General features: G+C 41.3%; 1 long non-coding RNA gene across 1 annotated transcript in view; it reads right to left on the bottom strand.

Annotated features, from left to right (window-relative positions):
* Positions 1–663: 663 nt before the first annotated feature.
* Positions 664–8,077, bottom strand: part of LOC117345748 — a 77,546-nt gene continuing 70,132 nt past the window's right edge. Inside the window, exon 3 of the long non-coding RNA XR_004536500.1 lies at positions 664–1,197. This is a non-coding gene — a long non-coding RNA (uncharacterized LOC117345748). The remainder of the gene's footprint in view (positions 1,198–8,077) is intronic.

The following is an 8,077-nucleotide window of genomic DNA, read 5'->3' as shown; positions in this document are numbered from 1 at the left end:
CTTTAGGCATAGCGGGTCCGCCCATCCCCACTAATCCTAAGGCCTGATTGGCCCAGGTGCCTACGAGCCTGGGCCAATCACACCTTAGGGTTAGCGGGGAAGGGGCGGGCCCATCTCATTTCAACGAGGCGGACTTGTCGGCTGGATGGCAGCAAGACCCGTCCAACCGGCCAACATTTAAGGGTTAGTTGGGGGGGAGGTTAGGGGAGTAATCGGGGGGGGGAGGTCGTTAGCATGGGGGTCTGGAGGGAGTCCGGTTTTCCGGCAGGAGGGTTGGGCACCCTCCTGCTGGTGATTGGGAGTTTGGGGGGGTGTTCCGGCAGGAGGGGTTCGGCACCCTCCTGCCGACGATCTAGAGTTTTGGGGGGAGCAGGGCGGCGTTCCGGCAGGAGGGGTTGGGCACCCTTCTGCTGGTGATCGGACAGGCGGCCGCGGCCGCTATACTTATTGCGGCAGGGAGATCCCTTGCCGCGATAAGTATAGCGGCCACGTCTACTTACAATGTAGGCCAGCATTTTGTTGGCCTACATTTTAAGCGTCTCTTCCTCTACTAGGGAGACGCGTAGGGCCGCCTAGGTTTGCCTAAGAAGGCGAGCTTAGGCGTCTTGAGGGCCTCCCTAGGCTCTCGGAGGCGCCTTCAATATAGGTGGCCTGCCCGGGGAGCATTTTTTAAAAAAAAATGTGCATCCTGATTGGCTGATTAGACAGCTGTAGGACGCCTACAGCTGCCTAAAATTGGGACGGCACTTTGCAGAATCAGGGCCTAACTTTTTAACTTTCACTTAAGTAAATTTTTTAATGTGATCTTCATTGTACTTTACTTTATTATTAAAAAATGCAATTATTTTTACTTTGAAGAACACTGCTACTGGGAAGCATATCTGAGAGCTGCAAAGAAAGATCTAGCAGCTGTACAATCCTTACACAGCCACTGTGCCTTTATGGAGTGATCATTTATTCTACTTTGTGGAAGTTAGACGTAATTATTTGCTTATCATAAGTCACAGGTAAAGAATATTTTTTTTTGAAGATGATGGCGATAGGGAAGATAATGCAGAGAAGTGGGATCATGATGAAAACAAAAGGCTGCCACTGGCTTGGTACCTCCTTCATTACATTGCGAAGACTCTTGCCCATTACTTGGCTCAGCAGTTCCAAGGGATGAACAATGATCCTACTGACAGCTGAGCTAATAGCCTATAAGAAAAAAAATGACACTTAATGATATGGAGTATGAAACTTGTTTGGCATTAATATTGCTAAAGAGTTACACTTCAAAATGATATATCACCTCCTATTTGGAAGATTCCTGAAAGGAACAGTAGCAATTAACATTATTATTCAATTAGAGTGGGATAAACTGAAGCAGATGTAAATTACCTTCTGAAGTTAATGTTTGATGTAACAAAGCAAATGGACCATTCAGGTCTTTATCTGCCGTCATTTACTATGTTATGAGTGTTCACCCTTGTCTTCACTGATTAATTTTCCCACAGACACAGAGTAGGACAGTTATTTTTGAATAAGGTGCATAAAAGTGAGACATTATGCTCTAACTCAGATGTTTCAAGTAGAAGAGTGTAGAGCTAACTAGCAGCCTGTCAAACAGGTCTTGAGGTCAAGTCTAAGGAGCTAATTCAAATTTCCATGACCAACATAATATCTCGCATATACAGAGACAGATATGCATAGAAACATAGAATATGACGGCAGAAAAGGGCCTTTGGCCCAACAAGTTTGCCCACTCAAATAACCCTCCCCTCTAAGTTCTTCTTTGAAGTGAGCCCACGCGTTAATCCCATTTGTTCTTAAAGTCAGTCATGTTGCTGGCCTCAACTACCTGAAGTGGAAGATCATTCCAACGGTCAACCACCCTTTCGGTGAAGAAGTACTTCCTAGTGTCACTATGGAATTTCCCGCCCCTGATTTTTAGCGGCTAACAAAGGATTGGCTAATTTGAACATGTTGTTTTTAGCATACATTTCCCCTCTACGGTGGGGAAAACCCCCCTCAAAACCCTACATGGTCTGACAAACCTAGCTGCATGACAGTGCCAAAAAATACACTAGATTCTTTCTCTTGTAAGCAAATGCAAGGCAGGTTGTAATGGCTGTGATAGAGTCTACATATTTTTGGTATGGCAAAAATGCTATATGAACACGAAGGAACCCCCCCCCCAACACATTTTAAACTACAGAGTGAATTGCGGCAGATCACAAAGAAATCCATTCCTAGTTAGTATTCATTAATTAAAGTTTGAATTTTTACAATATTTTAAACAAGATGAACACAAATCTTATGTTTCTCATTTCTCTTATCACGGTGGGCTTCTGTTAAGATGGGTTATTTTAATACTAACTTGTGCCATTTTAACATAGGTCCCATTTTATGCATTTAGGCCTGGTTACTAATAACTCCAGGGTTGACAGTAAAATAATATGTTCTAATGGTAGCTCATGTTGATAAATGTTTCTAGAAATTAAAATCACTGCTACATATATGTAATAAAAGTGAGCCAAGTATAAGGTAATCAAGTCGTTGTGACATCACTGATAAAGTTGGCTCTTAAGCATTAGTGGAATGAAGCATTATGACAGCTCTAGTTACAAGAGACAAACTTCATACTAAGAGAGTGTGTGTTTGTGTGTGCGCTGTTATTATTGTGAGCTACTGTTAAGATGTGTTATTTTACCACTAATGTGCTATTTTAGTAAAGGCCCCATTTTTATGCATGAGACCTAGTCACTAATAATGGGTGAATAGTAAAATAACACATCTTAACTGAAACCCAAGCTGATGAATTCTTCTGTAGCCTAATGATGATGCTGATAGAAGGCATGATGTTTATAGGTGCTTGCTATAGCCTTCTGAAGCTGAATACTGGATGCAGCCTCCTCAAAAAGCTACCCTTCAGGTTAGCCCAGAGGTTTATTGTGCATGATTTAATTCTGAGGCAAAGATTCTGCTCCCTAGGCCAGCTGGGACTTAGAGGCTATGGTGAGGCAGCCTTAAGAGTCCTATGAGAGAAGAGTCTCAACCATTCCTAAATCAATACTTCCAGATTATGGGCACAAGCATAATGGGTTGTAGAGGAGGGATTCCAGTCTGTGACTCCTGGCCAATAACTGTCCCTGTGTTGGATAGACTGAAATGGAAAAGGCTATAAATGTACATGTAAAACTAGAGCTCTTCTAGGTTATTGCAAATGAAGGCCCATGATTCTTATGATTCTTCACATTAGGTTTTTTTTTTTTTTGTTTCAATATTTTTATTAACATAACATAGAAAAATGTGTAATTCAGTCTGTCGTAACTCTTCCAGTGAAAAATGATGGCCCATCTAGTCTGCCCATCCGCAGTAACCATTATCTCTTCTTCTCTCTAAGAGATCCCTTGTGCCTATCCCACGCCTTCTGGAATTCAAACACAGTCTCTTTCTCCACCACTTCTTCCCGGTGACTACCCTTTCTGTAAAAAAAGTATTTCCTTAGATTTCTCCAGAGCCTATCACCTCTTAACTTCATCCTATGCTCTCTCGTTCCAGAGCTTCCTTTCAAATGAAGGATTCGACACATGTGCATTTACACCATATAGGTATTTAAATGTCTATCAAATCTCCCTCTCCTGCCTTTCCTCTAAAGTAAACATTTTGAGATCTTTAAGCCTGCCCCCATACGCCTTATGATGAAGACCACACATCATTTTAGTAGCCTTCCTCTGGACCGACTCCATCCTTTTAATATCTTTTTGAAGGTGCAGACTCCAGAATTGTACACAATATTCTAATGAGGTTTCACCAGAGTCTTATACAGGGGCATCAACACCGCCTTTTTCCTACTGGACATACCTCTTCCTGTGCACCCTAGCTTTCGCCATCACCTTTTCAACCTGTTTGGCCACCTTAAGATCATCACATACAATCACATACAAGTCCTGCTCTTCTGTCGTGCACATAAGTTCACCCCCTAAACTGTACTGTTCCTTCAGGTTTTTGCAGCCGAAATGCATGACCTTGCTTTTCTTAGCATTAAATTTTAGCTGCTAAATTTCAGACCATTTTTCAAGCTTCTCTAGGTCTTTCCTCATGTTATTCACACCACCCAGGGTGTCTATTCTATTGCAGATTTTGGTATCATCCACAAAGAGGCAAATCTTACCTGACAGCCCTTCAGCAATATCGCTTATAAAAATGTAAAAAAAACCAGGCCCAAGAACAAAACCTTGAGGGATACCACTGGTAGCACCCCTTTCCCCAAAGTGATCTCTATTAACCACTACCCTCTATTGCCTTCCACTCAACCAGTTCTTTACCCAGCCCGTCACTTTGGGGCCCACCCTGAGGACACTCAGTTTATTTATTAGATGTGTGTGGAATACTGTCAAAGGCTTTGCTAAAATCTAAATATATCACATCTAGTGTACTCCCTCTACCCAATTCTCTGATCACCCAGTCAAAGAAATTGATCAGATTTGTCTGACAAGACCTAACTCTAGTGAATCCATGTTACCTGTGGTCCTGTAATCCACTGGATTCCAGAAACTTCACCATTCTCTGTTGAAAATATATATGCATCTTGCTAAGCCTGAACAACTTAAACACCTTTACAGCAGTACCCTGTGCTCAAAACAAAATTCAAATATTAATCAGTACCGTGGATTCTTCAGGTAGTCGGCCTCCGTAAACCCCTTCCCCATTGATCCTCTCACCCCATCCTGTTCTATGTATGAGTCTGGTCTCCTGTCTATATTCTGTATGTTTATGCGTATGCAAGACCTGCTTGGAATTGTCAATGGCCATGCTGTTATCGGATTGGCAATATATCACATGCTGGCTTAATAAATATTAGAGGTCTCTGATTGAGCAGTAAGTACAAAAGGAGTAGGAGAAACTGATCCTTTCCACCCCCTCCCCTCAAAATTATTTGCTGGGATATTTCACTATTTCCAACAAAATGAAAGATGGTTAATAAATTGTAATGAATAAATAGAAATTTACAATAAAACTAAAAAAGCACTGATCATCCAGATGTGCACTGCAAGCATTACAAGCCACCAGTATATCCTACCTAACTCCTACCTGTCCAAGAGAAGCCTACTTCACAGATTCAAGCTCCTTAAATAGTTTCCTTTTCTCACATAGGCAATAGCTCTGAAGTAGGTCTATGTAAGAATCTCCAAAAACCTCATAATGACAATCATGGTAATTTGATATAACTTACCGGTACATGTATTTGTTCAACTTATTCAACATATTGAAATATTCCTCCAAAGTATACATATTGATATCTTTGTCCCCATGTATTTTATGATGAAGACCATTGACTATTTTAGTAGTCTTCCTCTAGATCAGTGGTTCCCAAACCTGTCCTGGGGGACCCCCAGCCAGTCAGGTTTTCAAGATATCCCTAATGAATATGCATGAGAGAGATTTGCATACCTGTCACTTCCATTATATGCAAATCTCTCTCATGCATATTCATTAGGGATATCTTGAAAACCTGACTGGCTGGGGGTCCCCCAGGACAGGTTTGGGAACCACTGCTCTAGATGGACTCCATCTTATTTATATCTTTTTGAAGGTGCGGTCTCCAGAAATGTACACCATATTCTAAATAAGGTCTCAGCAGAGTCTTATACAGGGGCATCAATACCTCCTTTTTCCTACTGGCCATACCCCTCCCTATGCACCCTAGCATCTTTCTAGCTTTTGCCATCATCTCTTCAACCTGTTTAACCACCTTTTAGATCATCACATACTATCATATCCAAGTTCTGGTCCTCTTTCATGCACAAAAGTTCTTCACCCCATAAACTATACCATTCCCTTGGGTTTTTGCGGCACAAATGCATGACCTTGCATTTCTTAGCATTAAATCTTAGCTGTCAAATTTCAGACCATTCTTCAAGCTTTGCTAAGTCATTCCTCAGGTTATTCACACCATCAGGGGTATCTACTCTATTGCAGATTTTGGTATCACCAACAGCCCTTCAGCAATATCGCTTGCAAAAATGTTAAAAAGAAGTGAACCTTGAGACATACCACTGGTAACATCCCTTTCTTCATAGAGATCTCCATTGACCACTACTCTCTGTCACCTTCCACTCAACAAATTCCTGACTCAGTCCGTCACTTTGAGACCCATCCCAAGGGCACTCAGTTTATTTATTAGACGCCTATGTGGAAGACTGTCAAAGGCTTTGCTACAACCTAAATACACTACATCTAGCTCACTCCCTCTATCCAATTCTTTGGTCACCCAGTCAAAGAAATTGATCAGATTTGTCTGATAAGACCTGCCTCTAGTGAATACATTTTGCCTCGGGTCCTGTAATCCACAGGATCCTAGAATGTCACTATTCTCTGTTTTAGAAGTGTTTCCATTAATTTACATACCATAGAAGTCAGACTTATCAGCCTGTAGTTCCCTACTTCTTCCTTACTTCCACTTTTGTGGAAATGGACTGCATCCTCCCTTCTCCAGGCCTCCGGTACCACTCCTGATTCTAGAGAAGCATTGAAAAGGTCGGCCAGCGGAGCTGCTAGAACTTCCCTAAGTTCCTTCAGTACCCTCGAATGTACACCATCTGGTCCTATCACTTTGTTCACATTTAGCTAGTTCTTCACAAACACAATCCTCACAGAACTATGATCCCATAGTACATTTATTTAAGGAAGATATAGTGGCGCTAGAAAGGTTCAAAGAAGAGTGACCAAGATGGTAAAGGGGATGGAACTCCTCCTGTATGAGGAAAGACTAAAACGGTTAGGGCTCTTCAGCTTGGAAAAGAGATGGCTGAGGGGAGATATGATTGAAGTCTACAAAATCCTGAGTGGAGTAGAACGGGTACAAGTGGATCAATTTTTCGCTCCGTCAAAAATTACAAAGACTAGGGGACACTCGATGAAGTTACACAGAAATACTTTTAAAACCAATAGGAGGAAATTTGTTTTCACTCAAGAGAATAGTCAAGCTCTGGAATGCATTGCCAGAGGATGTGGTAAGAGCGGATAGCGTAGCTGGTTTTAAGAAAGGTTTTGGCAAGTTCTTGGAGGAAAAGTACATAGTCTGTTATTGAGAAAGACATGAGGGAAGCCACTGCTTGCCCTGTATTGGTAGCATGGAATATTGCTACACCTTGGGTTTTGGCCAGGTACTAGTGACCTGGATTGGCCACCGTGAGAACGGGCTACTAGGCTTGATGGACCATTGGTCTGACCCAGTAAGGCTATTCTTATGTTCTTATTTAAGAACACTTCTGAATATTGGCTAAGACACCACTAAAATAGCTGGATCATTTTTTGCTTTCAATTATCCTTTGTTTTATTAATACAGCCAATTATATTATTAAACAAATGTTAAAGCTTTGTGGTACTTCACATAATAAATAGATAAAGGATTTAAAAAAATTTGTATTACATTTTGGCTAAAGACGGAGCATATCTTGATTATAGAGGAGGAAAGTATTTTTATGTGTGCAAACATACCCCCCTGAATGCATAGAAACGGGGTGCAGTATAGCTGGGAGATGAAAAATACATTCAGTGATTTCAAATTTTATATCTTTAGCAGAGCAGGTACAAAGCCCACAGCTATTTCTCTATCTGCAGCATGTGTGTCTGAGCCACTTTAAAGGGAAACTCTGAAAATGAGGTTGCAGGTTTGCAGTTACAAAGTAATCAAGGACCTACAAACTACACAGGTACTCTGAAAACGGAACTAGTTTTTCAAGAGACAGTTCTTTATATGTGTATGACTTACCCATTTATATCAGGGAACAGAGGACTCTCCTAAAGTAATGGTCTTTTGACCAGTCTTTCAATATGAAAACTTGAAAACAAAACAGAGTGGTTCAGACCCACAAACATCATATGCCATTACACTTTCAAATTTGAGAGGGTCTGTATTGCGATGGCAATGCTCGTCTTGATGGGTACATCTCTACTACTACTATTTATTATCTCTATAACACTACCAGAAGCATGCAGTGCTGTACATTAAACGCGCAAGAAACGGTCCCTGCTCAAAAGAGCTTACAATCTAATTATGACAGACACAAAGGAAAAAATGGCAAATCAA

This window comes from Geotrypetes seraphini, chromosome 11 (genome assembly GCF_902459505.1).
Source record: "Geotrypetes seraphini chromosome 11, aGeoSer1.1, whole genome shotgun sequence".
In the NCBI taxonomy this organism is placed as follows: domain Eukaryota; kingdom Metazoa; phylum Chordata; class Amphibia; order Gymnophiona; family Dermophiidae; genus Geotrypetes; species Geotrypetes seraphini.
The sequence above is the reverse complement of the archived record's forward strand: the minus strand, read 5'-3'. Positions and strand labels throughout refer to the sequence as shown.